This window comes from Prionailurus bengalensis, chromosome B1 (assembly GCF_016509475.1).
Source record: "Prionailurus bengalensis isolate Pbe53 chromosome B1, Fcat_Pben_1.1_paternal_pri, whole genome shotgun sequence".
Taxonomy (NCBI): domain Eukaryota; kingdom Metazoa; phylum Chordata; class Mammalia; order Carnivora; family Felidae; genus Prionailurus; species Prionailurus bengalensis.
The window spans coordinates 100,966,864-100,985,129 of NC_057344.1; positions in this window are offsets into that span (position 1 = coordinate 100,966,864).

Below are 18,266 nucleotides of genomic sequence, written 5' to 3' on the forward strand. Positions count from 1 at the left end.
TGTTTTATATTAGACTCACAAATGTAACACATAATTACTCTTATTTGCAAAGGAAATGTAGCTTTCTTATTTCACTTTAATTAATCTAATCCTCATCTTGCTGTCTCATGCAGCCTCACTGGCAGTCAACAGTAGGAGATGGGAAGGATAAGAGAAGCTTCCATTTACAAATGAATGATATCTCAAAATCTTCACATTTAAACAGTTTGATGTTCTTCAATCTCTGGTGTGAGGTTGTGGAGAGGGAAGGGTTCCCATGTGACCACATAGAAGCACAGAATAGAAGGTCTTCAATTTATGTGTGCTTTCCTTTCTCTGTCAAGGAATAGCTACACTGATCTGGTAGGTAGATCAATATTCACTGGTGAGTAACTAGTTCTGTCTGGCCATTTGGGTAATCTACTTGATTTTGGTAAGGCAATCTTACCAGTCTGCTGTCTTTGAGTCTGGCCTTAGACCAGCCTACCTACTCACTAAGGAGTCCCTTTAGTCAAAAACATTAAGAGCACCAAGAGATGAACCTAAAATCTGTGTTTGAACTCAGGTTTCCGGAAATTCTCATGTGTTCTGATACTTACCTGAGACCAATGTATTGTCTTTGAAGACTCAGACATTGACACTGTCAGAACCTAAGACAACATTTGAGTGACTGAAGCACAATATCCATACTTAAGAACAAGTTTAGACCATGTAGAAAACTCGTGAAACGGAGCCAGAAGCCTTGATACAAAGTCTCTAGCTATGGAAATCTTTTATCCAAGCAAAGTGAATCAGGTCCAAACAAAAAGGCAGAGGGAGGGCAAATTTGCTCTCTCTACTTGAGTTGAGATAGCCATCTTCTCCTGTATTCAGGCATCTGTACTCTGGGTTCTCAGGCTTTGACTCAGACCAGAACTTACAGCATCAGCTGCCACTACTCCCCACTTTTCCCAACCCCCATCCATCTTAGGCCTTTGGACTTACACTTACATCACTGGCTTTCTTGGATGGGACTTCTTGGTCTCTATAACCACATAAGCTAATTCCTATAATCTCTCTCTCTCTTTATTTTATATATAATATGTAATATATAATATAATATATATATATATAAATATACATACATACAGTAGTTTCACATTTTCTCTTTTCTTATGTGATTATTTTTGCTTAATTATTACTAAGAGGGTTGTGTTAAAATCTCCAAATATGATTTTAGATTTTTCTTCATCTCCCTTTCTATCTATTAGTTATTACTTCATGTTTGTCAAAACTCTGGTTTTAGGCACATACACATTTAAATTAATTCTCCTGATCTACTCACCCTTGTGATGGATCTTATATAGCCATTCAGCTTTAATATGAATAGTATTTGCATGGCATATAATTTTTCAAGCTCTGTGTGCCTTTTCATTAAAATGTATCTTTTGGAAACAGTATATAGTTGGGTCTTGCTGCTTTATACAGATTGACACTCTTTGCCTTTAATTAGAAAACTTAGCTCATTTACATTTAATGCAATTATTGATATGATTAGTTCTAGATTTGCCATTTTGTGACTTTTTTTCCTTTTTTTCTCATATTGTTGTTTGGTTGTTATTATTGCTCATTCATTTCTTTTTGCCTGCCTTCTTTTGAGTTCATCAATTGTTTTTAGTATTCCCTTTTTATTTCTCTATTGGCTTTTCAGTATATCTCTTTCAGTTTTTTCTTTTTTAGTGGTTGCTTTAGGAATTACAATGTCTATCTTCAAGTTATTTCAAACTGTGTGGAGTCAGTAGTGAACTATTACATGTAAAAATATATAGGAAACTTATAACAATGTAATTCAATTATCACCCCATGTTCTTTGTGTTTTTGGGGTATATACATACATACATACATACATACATATATATAATATTCAAAATTGATTTAATTTTTGCTTTATATGGTAACAAATCTTTTAAAGCAGTTGTACTCCACCAAGGGCAATTTGCCTCCCAGGAGACATTTCACAATATCTACAGACATTTTTTATTTTCACAACTGTGAAAGAGTACTGTTGACAACCCGTGGATAGAGGCCAAGGATATTGCTAAAAAGTTTATAATGTACAGGACAGTCCCTCAAAACAAAGACATATCCAAAGACATATTGCAAAACATCTAGCATGTGAAGGCAATAAAGTTTAAACATATAGAGCTTACTTCAGTAACTTAGGTTTCCAGCTAATTAAGGACATTTCTTTACTGTATTCAACATTCCTCTAAATACAGCATTTATATTCAAACCTGGAGCGTTAAACTCTCTAATCTTATAGTAGGTACTTATTAGCTGATGATCGATCACTGAGTTTGTTGAGTGAATTAATTGTGGTGTGTGGTTCCACACGAGCAATTTAAAGACAATTGGAACGAAACCAGAGTTCTGAAGAGGAGAGTCTCACCCACCATTTGTCTTCTTCCTCTTTCTTCCTGGTGTTGCAAATACATCTAGTAATCATTGTTGGGGTTATTTTCATTTAAAAGGAGAATAAGAGGAGGACATTTTTAAAAATCTAGCAAATTATGTTTGCATATTAAATAAATCCTGAGTTTAAACCTTTTTGAATAAGATTATTATACATTTCTTAAAGTGTAATCTGGTTTCTTTTTTAAAATAATCTCTTTCAGTTTTATTGGACACTGATAAAATGATAATAGTCAAATTTGTCTAAGAGCACAGGATTTCAAGCTAAACCCAGGTGTGAATCTCTAGATTTATTACTTCCTAAATTTACTACCTATCCCTCTTCCAAGCCTCATTTATTATCATTTTTTAAATCTGTAAAATGGAGACAATACCTATCTCTCAAGGCAGTTGAGAAACACTTTGCACCTAGTCTAGCAAAAAACATTTAGAGTGTCCAAGGCTTTGTTTCATCTTGGGAAACTAGTTTGTTGGCTCACCAGCTTGGCCCTTGTGCCTAGAGAATACATTCCTGGTAAACTGGAGTCAGCTGAGCTATCTATTATGGGCGACAACACTCATGTCTCTGTGGACACTGATCAGCACTACTGAGATAAGGTCCAGATGCACCCTGTCACAGATCACTCATTTCAAGCAAGCCTGTGGAAAGGCAGGGAAATGGTGAAGGGTGGCCACTGAACTCTTTCACCATCTTCCCAGGGAAATGCTATGAATTCATTCTTGGAAGAAGCTGAGTAAGCTGCAACCTGTAGCAAGTCAACTCCTTATCCAGATGTCACAGAGGCCTGCAGCTCACAGACTTTCTGAAGACCATAGGGGAACAAAGGCTTTAAGTCCAGACAGTAGGCCTTCTCTTTTACAGCCTCAAAGTTGACAGCAGTACTAACGTCACTTTCATACCAGCTTCAAAAATTGACCAGAGGGGCCTTCTTTAGTCCTGGGAGAACCATCAAATCAAGACACACTTGCACACACACGCACACACACACTTGCACACACACACACACACACACACACACACACTGTCTCTCTCTCAAACAAATGGCATATCTTCCACCTCGTACATTGACTGCCACAGCTGCCTTCCCGACAGGGTATTCAATCACACAAATGTCTTCTGTTTGAAGGCTGTTTCCACCTCCAGTCAGGCAGGTTGTTTTCAGCACATCTGACAAAATAGGCCAGATCTGCACAGCAATGTTTGAGAGGAAGTGCAACAAAAGACATCCAGCTGTGCTGAATTAAAAGGTCTTCATTCATCACCTTCCATCAGTCCAAAAGCAAAAGGAGGCTGACGTTATTTGTAAGAAATTTAAGGGTGTTATTATTCACCTGTAATTAAAAAGAATGGTTTGATTTGGCTTACAGCCTGGAGGAGAATGAATACTTGTATTTTGCCAGGTTATGAATTTTTCCAAGTACTGAATAGGCTCTGAGAATGAGGCAATGAGATGGAGAAACTTCTTAAGGTAGAATTTTCCTGTATTCACTTGTCACTTGCTTTTTTTTTTTCAATCCAGCGTTTCTTTACCTTTGCTCTTCTGCTTTGGAAAAGTGTTCCCAGAGAATAGAAATCCAGGGGATTTTGAGTCCATCAACATTAGGAAGTTCATGTAGAAGGTTTTAGATATCCCAAAGAGATGGTATGTGGAAACTTACTACAGAGGCACAAAGTTGCATTTCTCGGATACCCTACATATTCAGGAAAGATAGAGAAATGAGGCTTTCTATGGTGTACAGTAAACAAATACACATGGTAAGAAAACTAGAGATGGTTTTAAAGTATTCAAATATTTCATGCATCCAGAGGCACATGTATTTCTCAAGCATGTTAGCGTGGTCTGACAGGCCTATGTTTTGGGGGTGAGGGGAGGGGGGAGGTTCCCAATGACATGCTGGGAAACTTAAACATTTTCAGTAACAATTATAAGTTTTTGTGCTTTCAGAGAATTCATATGGTTTTATTCTGATATCACTAAGTCTAAAAACAAAATTTTCCTTAGGACTGCCAAAATTGTTGTTGGAGGTTAATAGAGAGTAGGTGGCCCGAAGGCAGGTCTTGGCCAGCATGAGCAGCACATGAGGACAGCATTGGGCCAGGACCTGGGAGCCCAGCAATTTGGGGCTTCACTGTATCCCACCATGCTGAGCAGTGCAGGAAAGGAAAGGATAGGGCAGCTGAAATTTAAGCTGCTTGGATGCCCTATATAATATTTGGTATTTTGAAAACACTTTACACTTGCCAGTAAGTAAATCCAGATGGAATTCAAATAAGTTTAGCCAATATTATTATCCTGGCTTGCTGATGTGGAGAGTCAGGTCTGATTGATTTGCCCAAGGACTTTCAATTCCTACAGAGCCACCATACAGCTTTTTACCGCTTCCTGTATATCCAGTGGGCCAAAGAGAGTCCTGGAAGAAAACAGAGACTTTCATATTTCCTGTTCTTGGCTCAACCCAGCAGGTCACAAAAGCTTCTGAACAAAGGAAAAATGTCCATCCTTATAACTTGGCTGGCTCCTCTTTCAGTACTTTCTTACAAAGCAACCATGGTCAGTTTTTTCAGACCTACTGCCTAATTTCTGTTAGGCCATTTTTATTAGGCTCAGGATATTCTCCTGAATAGTTATGAAAAAACAACTTTCCCCAGCTTACTCATAAGAAAGAAAGCTATCTGGGATCCGGATAGCTGGAACCCAGAACAGAACATATACAATTTTAAGTTTGCATTGATGTATTCTCATTTCTAAGCAAAACCCAAATTATTGTTAAAAATCTCTCCTTTTTCTAGGATGGACATTACACGTTTATTCACTGGGTAAGTTTCCCAACTTTTACTGATGAAAAAAAATCACCTCATTTGGGCGGTTAAATACACACACACACACACACACACACACACACAAAACAAACAAACAAACAACAACAGAACAGACTCCCCAGCCCCACTCAGACTTGCTAAGTGAGAAACTCTCGGGAAGCTGCATGGGAAATTATAATATCAAAGACTCTGGGATCTCATGTAGTCTCAATTCAAATCTCACCTCTGCTACTTAGTAGCTGTGTGACCTTGGACAAGAGGCTTATCCTCTCTGCACCTCTCATCTCTTCATAATGAAATGTGAAATGTGAACCTGCCCTTTGAGAAACCTCCCATTAAAAGGCAGTTTAGTAAAAAAAGGGTTCAGGGGCGCCTGGGTGGCGCAGTCGGTTAAGCGTCCGACTTCAGCCAGGTCACGATCTCGCCGTCTGTGAGTTCGAGCCCCGCGTCGGGCTCTGGGCTGATGGCTCAGAGCCTGGAGCCTGTTTCCGATTCTGTGTCTCCCTCTCTCTCTGCCCCTCCCCCGTTCATGCTCTGTCTCTCTCTGTCCCAAAAATAAATAAACGTTGAAAAAAAAATTTAAAAAAAAAAGGTTCAGCAGAGGAAATGTAGGAGGAGCCAAAGATAGTCTTTAGATCGGTCTATTTCCAAAAAACTGGGTGATGTTAAAAAAAATTTACCTACCTTTTATTTAGATTCATCCAAGCTCTAAAACTGTGAGAATGAAACTGATTTTGAAAACAAGGATACATTCTCAGACTGCATTTAGATACCTGAAAGGAAGTGGCCATCCACTCTAATCACACCAAAATCTGAGTACAGTTTAGGAAGAAGAAATTATAAATAAGCCACCCTAGCATTCTATGTTATTCAAGCTTCAAATATGCTCAGTCTTAAATACAAATTTATTAACCTACCAACAGCGGGACTTTATGAGATGTTTTAAGTAGCTCATTCCTAAATAACTTACCAAATTACCTAAAAGACTTTTGTTTCGTACAAAAAGAATATGCTACTCCAATGAATGACAAAATTGTCTTAATTTGAAAACCCTTCTCATAAAGGACATGCTCAAGAAGACACAGGCAGGATCTTGATCTTGACTAATCAGTGGAAACATTGGGGAAATGTATCAAAATGAATAATAGAGCCAGAGTACATAAATAATGAGTACATTTCTTAACTACTTCGCTAAAACTGGTTGCTGACAAGCCAGATGGCACAAGTCATTAGTGCCTTTTGGCTTTGGTGTCTCTGCTAACTAACTCAGGAATGGGAACTCAGGACTGGAACAGCACCTCTATTGTTAGGGCCCCTCAAAGCGGAATACACTAAAAGGCCCTCCTGTAGCTGAGGAACAATGACTTAAAATTCTTTTGTTATTCTGCAATGCCTCAAAATTCGTTAAGTCTTGTCCTCTATCACCCTAAGGCACTTTGGGGACTTAATTAAGTTATTGTTTGCAGACATGGGATAAATTCAGTCACATCACAAAAGAAACAAATTTGGTTCCAAATGTTATACATACTTCCCTCTCAACTGTAAAGCAAGATTCGAGACCTATCTGAAAACAGTAACATAATTGTGGGTTTCTTTCTAAATGAAAGGGCCAGAATAATGTATTAAAAACAAAAACAGGAAAGTATAAACTATTAATTTTATTATGGAACTTGTTTACTAAACTCTGATGGTCTTTTTAAGTGTAAATATAATTGGTGCTTTCACATATTTGTTGACAAAACATCAGTCACTTTAGGTGGAATAAAGTGAAATGCTAAAGATAAATCAGGACATTGCTGCTCAGGTCATTATGAAGCCTCTGCCATTATACTAAGCCCTGATCCCCTGGGTGTGCTTCACTGGAGGTCAGTGAAGATTGTGCTGCTAGAAAAAAACTCCAAAAAAACCTCTAAAATGGATCAAATCACTAAATGATTATAAAGTTTTTGTTCCTTTTATTCAGTTAGTAATAAAATCTATCACTTATTTGAGAGAGGTCATTATTTGTGTCTTGAAAAATTCCATGCCATGGTTAGAGCTTATGTAATGAACAAATCCGGAGCAATGTGGGACTTTGTAATATGAAGTGATTCTTGGGTCAGTACAGGTCTCATGAATCCCAGACTATTCTTTTCCTGTTCTCTGTCTTGGCTCCAAAGGCAGGTCAAAGCAATAGCAAATAGTGCCTCCTACCCAGAGCTGGCACTACACGTGTCCTGCAAAGTTAATTGGAAAACATAGCCAACACAGCCAATGGTGGCTAAGCTCCTGATAGTCTGTGAATGAAGACCATTTCTGAATCCTATGCCTGCTCATAGGTAGTCACATATAGAACACCTGACACCAAGTTGATATTTTGACTAAGGGCTACATTGTTCTTGCAGTTTTCTTGAGCTATCCCAGTCCTCTTGGCCGATGTTATCTGAACTGAAGCTCTCAAGACACATCTATGTTTGCATAGTCCTCTGCCTTTACTGAGGCCTACTCCTTTGCTTAAGGCCCACCACCTCTATGGAAATCTATGGAAATTAATACTTGCCAAAGGAAATGTTCCTTACTATAAGCTGCAGTGGTCTTTAATGGTGATATTTCCATAGGCCTAAGCCTGAATCCTAACTCCACGTGGAAACCCAGCCACCTCCACAACATAGGCCATAGCACATTATTCACATTGAAGGTACACAGAGTGTCCTAGTAAAATGCAAGGCTCAAAGTCCTGACTCTACCCCAGGTCTCTCCATATGTATTTTTATCTACAAATTATATGCCTTGTCTTCTGTTTCACAAGCTTCCTAAGGAGTCTTGCCAAGGAATATGCCAAGATGAGGGTAAAAGTGGCATAATACAAAGCAGCCTTCTCATCTCTCTAGGGTTTGTACCCATTGGAAATAAAACAAAAGTGTCAGCAGATGAAGACCCAAACTCTCATATTATGAATGGTAAGTTGGAAGATATTACTTGATGGGGTAGAGCTAGCTTTCAGTTTGGCTGCTTTGGTTTTGGAAAACTTACCCAAAGGAAATTTTGAATTTGAATAGCAAACACACTTTCCCAGGTCATTTTGTTTCTCTGGACCTGATAGAGAAAGGAGAAGCAAGAAACTACCTCTGCCACCATTTGCAGCCCCATCTGACTGAGAAGCAGTGTTCAAAGGCCAGTGCCCAACATACAGGTAATCCCTTTGACCACCCTGGGAAGAAAAATGGCAGGCTGGGGGACTAGAGAGCTAGGAGTGTTATACAAATGGATATCACTCCATATGGATAGAACATTAGGCATCAACATAAAGTATTTCTTTTATTTATTCATTCATTCATTCATTTAGAGATAGAGAGAACTCAAACAGATTTATTTATTTTGAGAGAGATAGAGCACAAACAGGGGACGGATAGAGAGAGAGGGAGACATTGAATCCTAAGCAGGCTCCAGGTTGTCAGTGTAGAGCCCGACTACAACTGTAAGATCATGACTTGACATGAAATCAAGAGTTAGGCACTTAACCAACTGAGCCACCCAGCTGCACCAAAGAGTGAAGTATTTCTGCCCAACTACTCAAAGACCCATTAAAAAAAGTGTTTCTTTCCTTCTGATAATCAGAGAATCAATTCTGTAATCTATTTTAATTTTACATTTTGCAGAGCTTCTAAGAAGCTTAAAGCTAAGTGTATTTGCTCAATTATAATAGTTTCTCTGCTGTATTTATTTGTATTTAAATGCAAATAATGCATTAAATAAATTCAGAATCCTTCCTTTATTTTACAAAATGTAAGCCTTCCACCTTTCAAGGAATTATAAGACTGTTCTACTCTTGGTTACCAATCAAATGGCACATTACAAGATGGCACATTACAAGACAACCCTTCAGGACCATGAGTGCTTTGCCAATACAAACATAGTTCACTGATTTTACAAAAAATATTGTAGACAAGTCCTAAAAGTAAACAGGTGCATACATTTTTTGAAATTCAGACCTTGTGTTTCATTAAGGGGGGCTACAGATGAAGGGAAAGTCAGGATAATCAATAATTACAAAGTAAAAGTGAAATCAGTTTCAGAAGTGTTTTCTGACATGAAATATAAACAAAGTTTTTTTGGAGAGGATGGGGAAAAAAAGATTAATTAAAGGTAGAAATCTCTTTCATCATAGGCCAGTTTTTTTACACACCATTAAGCTCATTCTTTTTCAAGAATGGTTCAAAATTATTTGACTAAAATCAGTAATAAAAATGGAATGAAAAGGAAATAGTCTTGAAATAAGCATATTTTATTTAAGTCCTTTGTATTGATCAAATGTCAGCATGGATAGCAATATTTAGTCTTTATAAAGCTCTTCACAGCTTGATCCACTGACACCACAGTTTTCTTAATTTCCTGACCAACGGCATTGTATGGCCAACAGCTGGTGCCTTTAACCCAGCAGATGCTTTTGTGTCTCAGTTGTATTCATCATACAGGCAGCGTCCAGGATTGTGTTTTCCTTCACACCCTTCTCCCACATGCAGAAACTTCCTTCAGAAGACAAAGGGAGTGTGCATAAAAACACACCACAGGGTGTGGATGAGTTTAATAAACACAGTCTCCCGTGTATAAAGAGCCTAACTCTTTCCTAGTACAGTAGGATTACACAACAGCCACTGAAGTAATTTGAAATGGTTCCCATAAGACCAAAATCCACAGCCAAAGGAATCACATAATCATAGAATATTGAACTTGGATGGAATCAGTACAGTGTATCAAAGCCGAGTAATATATGGGCGCTTTTAAAGGAAAAAGTTATTTAAGCTCACACTCCCCCCCATGTTTATTTAAACCATTTTTGTTATAAAATTACTTAAATATGTAGAACCAGAAATCAAAGTATAAACTTATCATATATCTAGCTTCTTCAACTCCCAATTGGGACAGATACCACTAAGTTTAAGTGTCAATGTAGGTAAGTGCCATATACTATAAGTTGTAATGAACTTTCAAGGTGAAAATCATGCCAAAGTGTCAGCATGTTTTCATATGGCTCCACCTCCACCATTTACTGACCGTGTCACTTGAAACAGGTTACCTAGCCAATCTGTGCCTCATCTATAATAGTAGAATCGACCATATAGGTTATAAAATTAAGTAAAATAATAAAAATGTAACAGGGCATACCATAAAGTTAGTGTTCAGTAAATGATCATGATCATTTGTTTTCAAAACCATATAGTCACCAAAATTCAAAGCTTATTTAACTTAATGATATGATTTTTTAATGAATATATATATATATATAGTGAGAGTAAGTTCACAGACCATTTTTTGAACAGAATGATATTAAGAACTTCAAGAATGTGTCCTCTAGTTCAGAATAACCAGACTTCATAAATAATTAACTCTGCCAGTTTGCAATTTTAAAACCAAATTTAATAAGGTGACACTCTGAAGTTATTCTGTCACTGCAAGATAAGGTATTATCACGTTATTGAAATCTGCATTAAATGCATTGTTTAGTTTAACCACTTCTCTAATGAAGAAGTAGATTATACACTACTGGTACTACCTTTAGGACCAAGGAAAATCAAAAATCTCTGATAGATTTTTCAATTAGAGTTTGGTAGCCTGAAACTATCAGCCATATCAATATCCAAGACCTTGAAAAATCACAAAGAAGAAGTTTAGAGGAGCCCAGGTGGCTAAGTCAGTTGAATGTCTGGCTTCAGCTCAGCTCATGATCTAGGGGGTCAGAGTTCGAGCCCTGCATCAGGCTCTGTGCTGACAGCTTGGAGCCTGGAGCCTGCTTCGGATCTGTGTCTCCCTCTCTCTCTGCCCCTCCCCAGGTCGTTCTCTCTCTCTCTCTCTCTCTCTCTCAAAAGTAAATAAAAACATTAAAGAAAACTTTTTTTAATTAAAAATAAAAAGAAGTTAAGAAGTTTGGTTCCTTTCCAAAGTTCTTTGTTCTCTATGAAAGTGTGAAAAATCTGCACATCACAAAAAGAAATAGCAATTTGATAGGTGTGTCCCAAAATAATCAGGTTGGCTTTCATGGTGGTGAAGAAAACATTCTCAATTATCACAAAAGTGGTAACTGCACGGTTTTAATTATACTTATTTCTGTGTCTAATATTTTCCCTTGTTAAAATTTATTATGTATGAAAATAAACATACATGTCAGATAGACATCACAACTAACATTATCTCAGATCTGTAAAGAATATATTTCAGAGGACAGAATTTTCTCTATTATTTGTGTGGGACCTTAAAACCAATTTGAAAGCTAATATGAACCCAGTATTTTTCCTGCATTCAGATACATAAAGCATTCCTTACATTTTTAGAAGTTTCCATCATGTCAAGTAGTTGTATTACAGTGTTCAGATTTATAAATAGATGTTTTAAATTAATAACGATATGCATATAGGATTCTCACATCAAAGGTTTTCAATAAAATCTTTCCCTAGCTACTTAGACATATATATGATTTAAATTTTGAAAACATTTTTCATATTTTCAATCACTGACACGTGCAACTGATTTTTTAAAATCCTTTCTAAGCACCAACTAAGAATACAAAACAAAGAAAATACAAACCCAAAAACCTCTATGCGGGGATGGGGGCGTGGGGGGATATTGTAATATGTAAAAGATGAATTAGGAAGCAAACCTTTGAAAGAAAAAACTTTTTAGGCTAGTGGAATTGATGTGTATAGAATGGGCTGTTAACTAGATGCATTTAGTTGCAGTTGAACTACTCAAACAGGAATGAGAGGAGATAGAGCTTACACTTTAGGAATCTTCATATAGTATCCATCTCTTTAAACATATCAGTATTTTTCATTTCATAGACTTCTTTCTCTTTCACATACAGTACCAGTTAGAATTTACTGTGTAACAAACCACCCCACAACTTTGTCAATTTAGGCAACAACATTTATTTAGCTCGAATATCAGTCGGTCAGCAGTTGGAGCTGTGTTCAGCCTGATGGCCTTTGGGTGTGGCCCAGGCTGACAGCTGTTAGCTCAGCTTCTTCAAGGACCTTGGCTGGAACAGCCTGGAGTCTCTTGATGCATGGTTTCTTATCCTCTAGCAGGCCAGACTGTGCACAGGGTGCAATTTTAAGCTCAGTGCGAGAGATCCCTAATATGCAAATGCTTTTTAAGACTCTATTTGCTGCTGTTCCATTGACCAAGGCTGGGCACAAGGCCAGTTTACATTCAATAGAGTGAAGAAAGGCTTCACTTTTTAGTGAGAAGACCTGAACATATTTGTCACTATTTTGCTATTTATCATATCCATAATATTTCCTAACACATGTCCTTTCAATTTAGTGCCTAAATATCTCTGAAATTCATCCATTTCTCTCTTAAGCAACATTCCTCAAGGTCAGCTACCATTATCTTTTATTGGACTACTGCAGCAGCTTTCTAAGTGACTCCCTTCAACTATGCTTACTGCCTTCCAAGAAGGCAGCCAAGCAATCTTTTTTAAAACCTAGAAAGTATTTGAATAAGAATATCCAATTAGCCAGTGAAAGTCTTTTCATTGCATCAACTTAAAACTCAAGTCTTCACCAGGCCTATTAGGTTCTCCATGGTATAGTTCACACACCTTCAGTCTGTGTGGCCTCCCATGAGAGTGAATAAAAACATGTACAACGACAGGAGGGTGCCTGACCTGGCCATATCTGAAAGCTTTTATCAATAAAGGAAGTTTGGACTGGGTTTGAGTAAGAAGTGACTAGAATGAGTTGCGAAAAGGGGATGAATATTTATATAAGTTGCAATTTCACATTAAAAAAATTTTTTTTCAGTGTTTGTTTATTTTAGAGACAGAGAGAGAGAGAGACAGAGACAGAGTGAGAGCCAGGGGAGGGGCAAAAAGAGAGGGAGACACACAATCTGAAGCAGGCTTCAGGCTCTGAGCTGTCAGCACAGAGCCCAATGTGAGGCTCAAACTCATGAACCGTGAGATCATGACCCAAGCTGAAGTTGGACACTTAACCAACTGAGCCACCCAGGCGCCCCTCACATTTATTTGTATGATTTGTTAATTGTTAAAAGCTGAGATGACATCTGTTTTTCTCACCACTAAGTCCTTGGTGCCTATCAAAATGACTGGTTTAGAAATGTTAAGACAAGATTAACTTTCAGATACCTAAACAGAGACTAAATTTTGGACTTATTATGAAATCACTATATTTCAGAATGACACTTTACCAATGTTTGAAGCCATTATTTTTAGGGTCTATGACATATGTTTCTGGGTTTTATATCAGGAATAGGGAAATTTGGGTTCTAGCATTAGTTCAGCCATTACCCATCTGTTAAATATTCTTGGTCTCAGTTTCCTCATCGGTAAGGTGAGAAAGAATGTGTACATAGCATCTATCTTTCCAATTCTTTAATTATGTGATGCTATGATTCTGAGACTTGAAATAAGCAGAAAATTTTAGCATAAGGATAACCTCCTTTCAGAAGTGAATGTATTATACATTTATTTATCTGAATTTGCTTTGGACTCATGATGTGTCTTCAATTTAAGTAGCCAGTGGATCTAATTATACATAAAAATCAAATTGCTCAAAATGTTAAACGTAGAGACTTTTGAAAAACCCAGAGAAAATAAAAAAAAATAAAACACAGAAGAATAAACATATAATATGTAAACAATAGAATGAAATTAAATAGCAATAGCAATCTCCTCATCGCAGCTAATAGAGTAACTGTCCTAAATTTGTGGACTACTTAGATGCCTCACATTGAGAAACATGCTGAATTTCCAAAAATTTTAACACATGGGACCTGCTTATGAAGCATCTGGAAAATCCCAAAATCAAAACATGCACTTCAGCAGGACAATTTCAAAAGAGTATAACCCAGAGGCTATGCCCCCCAAGCTGAGTGTGGCAGGAAATAGTTGGGCCCCCACATGTCAGGACAAAATTTCTGCAGCACTTCTCAATAGGACATTTAAAAAGAGAAAAGCAAATAGGCAACACAGCAGTAGGTATTTTTTAATATATTTCAGATTTTACTCAAACAAAAACAACATATGGGATTCTGAAGTAATTCACAATTCATTATAATGAATCAAATAAGAGATTTTGAACCTCTTGAACCCAAAGTAATAGATTTTATTCTCATGATTTTGTGAGGCTTCTGAGGTAAATCCTAGTTTATTGAGAAATGTATCTGACCTAGGACATCAGAAAAACAGAGTCCAAATTCAGCTATGTGATGTGACCTTAATCTCTCAATCTGCAATGTATATGAAAATAGGGCAAAAGAATGGCCTCTGGAGGTTGACTGCTGGTTTTTAATCCCAGCTCCTCCTCAGGAAAAAAATATATTAAATATCTTGGCATTTGATAAATGAACTGTCATGTATTTTGTAGGGTAGCCACTAAGAATAGAAAGTTACAAATTCCAACTAAAAGGTGGGAAAAAATGCAGTAACAGAAATAACACAATTATAAATAAAGCAGGTAAAAGATTAATAAACAATATACAAGTTGTACAAATAGCAAAAAAAGGTGGTAAAAGTTAACCCAAAATATATCAGTAATTATATTAAGTATAAATGAGCCATATGTTATAATTAAAAGGCAAAGATAAACTAGATTAAAATACAAAAGCAAATACTTTTTATAAAAAGTACATATAAAAACATAAATACAGAGGATAAAAATTTTAAAGTTTGTGGCTCACCTGAGTGGCTCAGTCAGTTAAGCATCCAATTTCGGCTCAGGTCATAATCTCGCAGTGTGTAGGTTCAAGCCACGCATCAGGATCTGTGCTGACAGCTCAGAGCCTGGAGCCTATTTTGGATTCTATGTCTCCCTCACTCTCTGTGCCTCCCCAACTCACACTCTGTCTCTCTTTGTCTCTCAAAAATAAATAAACATTGAAAAAGAAATTTTTTAATAAAAATAACAATAAAAATAACATATAATTGGCCAACTTCTTGAAAGATTAATCAAGTAAAACAAGAGAAGACACAAAATAATCAGTATCAGTAATATAAAAATGGACCATAATTATTATTGATATGTATATTTCATCTGTCTAGAACACTCTTCTCAAAATATCCAAAAGGCCAACCTTCTCACCTCTTTCAAGTCTTTGCTCATATGTCTGCTTTTCAGTTACACTGACCCAAATCAGCCTCTTAAGGTTGGAACACTGCCCACCCAGCAATTCCTCTAACCTACTCTCTACTTAGTTTTCCCCATAAAATGTATCAGGCTCTAAAAGATTATATGATTTACAATTTATTATGTTGGTTGTTTATAGTCAATCTCTCCTTGCTACTAAATCAACTCAGTAAGAGCTGAGGCCTTTGCTTTCCCTATGATGTATCCCATGTACCTAGAATAGTTCCCAGCCCATGGTAGGCACTCAATAAATATTTCCTGAATGAATGAATGTGTGTGAAAGTTCACCTTTTGGGGAAATACATGAGTATAAGAGCTTTGAGCAATTTTTGTTGCCCAAATAATAATTGACTTAACTTCATGATTTATGGAATTGCAGATAATTTTAGAAATATTCATGCAAAAATATTCACAAAAATAGTTTATAAAAATAAACAATATTGACATTTATAGTCTTTTCTTTAATTTTTATTTTTTAAGTTTATTTATTTATTTTTAGAAAGAGACAGAGACAGTGAGCAGGAGGGAGACAGAGAGAGATGGAGAGAGAATACTAAGCAGGATCTATGCTCAGTGGAGAGCCTGATGCAAGGCATGAACCCGCAAACCGTGAGATCATGACCTGAGCCAAATCAAGAGTTGGATGTTTAACCAACTGAGCCATCCAGGCACCCTGACATTTTATTCCTTTAATTTAACTCCAATACAAAAATGAAACTTATGGAAGAAGACAACTTTTACCTAAGGGACTGTGACATATATCAATGAGCAGCCCTGTTTCAGAATTCCATGCTATCAACAACACAGGAAGGTGGTTCAGGATGTGTACAACCAAAGATGTTATACATGTGTCTAGTGCTGAATTCTCAAAAGATTGCTCCAAGTGTCCCAAAATAAATGGTATCTGATAAGTTCTAAATTAGTAGGTGATAAGTAATTGACTCCATAAATATGGTATTTCCAGAAGATTCTCTAGATAATTGCTATAATAAGTATATTAGATTTGTGTCCTCTAACCAGCCAACAGGAAAAATGTTCTCATAAATTTTTGCCCAGGTGTTGCACATCTTTTATTTGTTTGCTTGAATACACACACACACACACACAAACACACACGTACACATATAAATATTCATGTTATATATATATATATATATGTATGTGTGTATATATATAATATTCATGTCAAATTACATTCTGAAATGTAAGTATAAAAAATAAATTTAAATGGGACAACCTACTTTAATTTTAAACAAGTGTTTGAATCTCATCCCAAGTTTGGAGAAGTGGGGACAAAGCTGGCAGTGATTACTTGGTCACACCACTTGCAGTGTGGCAGCGAGTGCCTAAGTCCTCCCAGCACATGTGCTGCCACTCAGGCACTGCTCTGCTGTACCCTGTCTTAAGATTCTGCAAAAAGTCCAAGCATCTTGATCTTATTCATTTTTTCTGCTTCTAACAGCTGTAACAATTAGAGATGCCCTAATGGCTGAATCAGAACATTTCCCAGTCAACAAAGCAAACAATGGTGTAGCAATTCAACTAGAAAACTTTTTGGTCTGAAGTATGTTCTTTTCTAGTTCAAGCATCTGGGAAAGGTACTGATAATATTGAATTGAGGGAAACCATAAGCCAGTAGGAACTTTAAGAACTGACATATCAATCAACGTCTCTATAGGACTCTAACAGAGGTAGGGTTTTTCATTCTATGTGTTTCTCAAAGTTAATCATAGTTTTAATTAACTTAGAAATTAAATATGTCACTAAGTGATATAGGGAGACAAAAAGTAAATAAAATATGTATTCTCTACCATTAGTATATGTTTAGAATCTAGTTTGAGAGAAAGAACATGGACATATTTTTTTAAAAGACAGCATCTGAGTAATAGTTTCTAAATAAATCTAGAGGTAATCAACAGAGAGACAACAAAATGGACTAGACTGTTTTGGGCAGGATTTAGATTGGAAAGGAGGCAGCAATAAGAAAGATATTCCATGTAAGGTGTGGATAAAGTGGCAGAGGAAGGATAGGCAGGCTGGGATCTGACTGATATAAGGGGCTGGTGCCATGGGGATTAGAATCATGTACTCTTAGGCTTAAAGGAATTATAGCATCCTGCCAGAAGTTGCTTTGTTTATGTTGTATATGCACATATATACCAATTTTAGCTGACCCCTCCTAATAGTATATTGATCTCATTTTGCCTATCTCCAGCTAAAGGTCTGATTAGCAACTTCCAGGCCCAGATTCCCACCAAACCCTTTAAACCATAATCACAGCCCCAGAGTAAAAAATATCAGTGCCTTCTACTAATCATGGGTCCCAGAATTCCACACTTATTTTTTAACTCATAAAATAGAAAACAAATGTTCATTAAACAATGAGTTTGATCTAACCAGCATAAAAAGGAATGGAGGGAAAGGCAGCCCAGTGTTGTGGTTTGTAACCTGGACTCTGGAGCCAGACTTCTTAGATTCAGAACACTGGATCTCTTACTTTGTGGAGGCCTGACACTGGGCAAATCTATACCCCAATGCTTTCTTCTGTAAAATGCAGATAATAATGATACCTCAAAGCATGATTTTGAGGATTAGATTAATTAATACTTCTAAAACATTTTGAGCAAAGCCCCATATAAGTGGTCATACTACCAATATTAATAACATTAGTTTTATTACTGAGTAAGCTGAGAAAATAGTCATGTGACTTATACAAAAAAACACAAGACTCATACCTTATGAACATTTTTAGTTTTTAGAATTTATAATGTTAGTTTTGTTTGCCAAAAGTAATTACTTTAACATGAATCCTCACCATATGGCAACAAATAGCTAGAACTCAGGGAGACCCTCAGCTCACTAAAAAGTCAGAAAGCTTTTTAGTGGCTTAT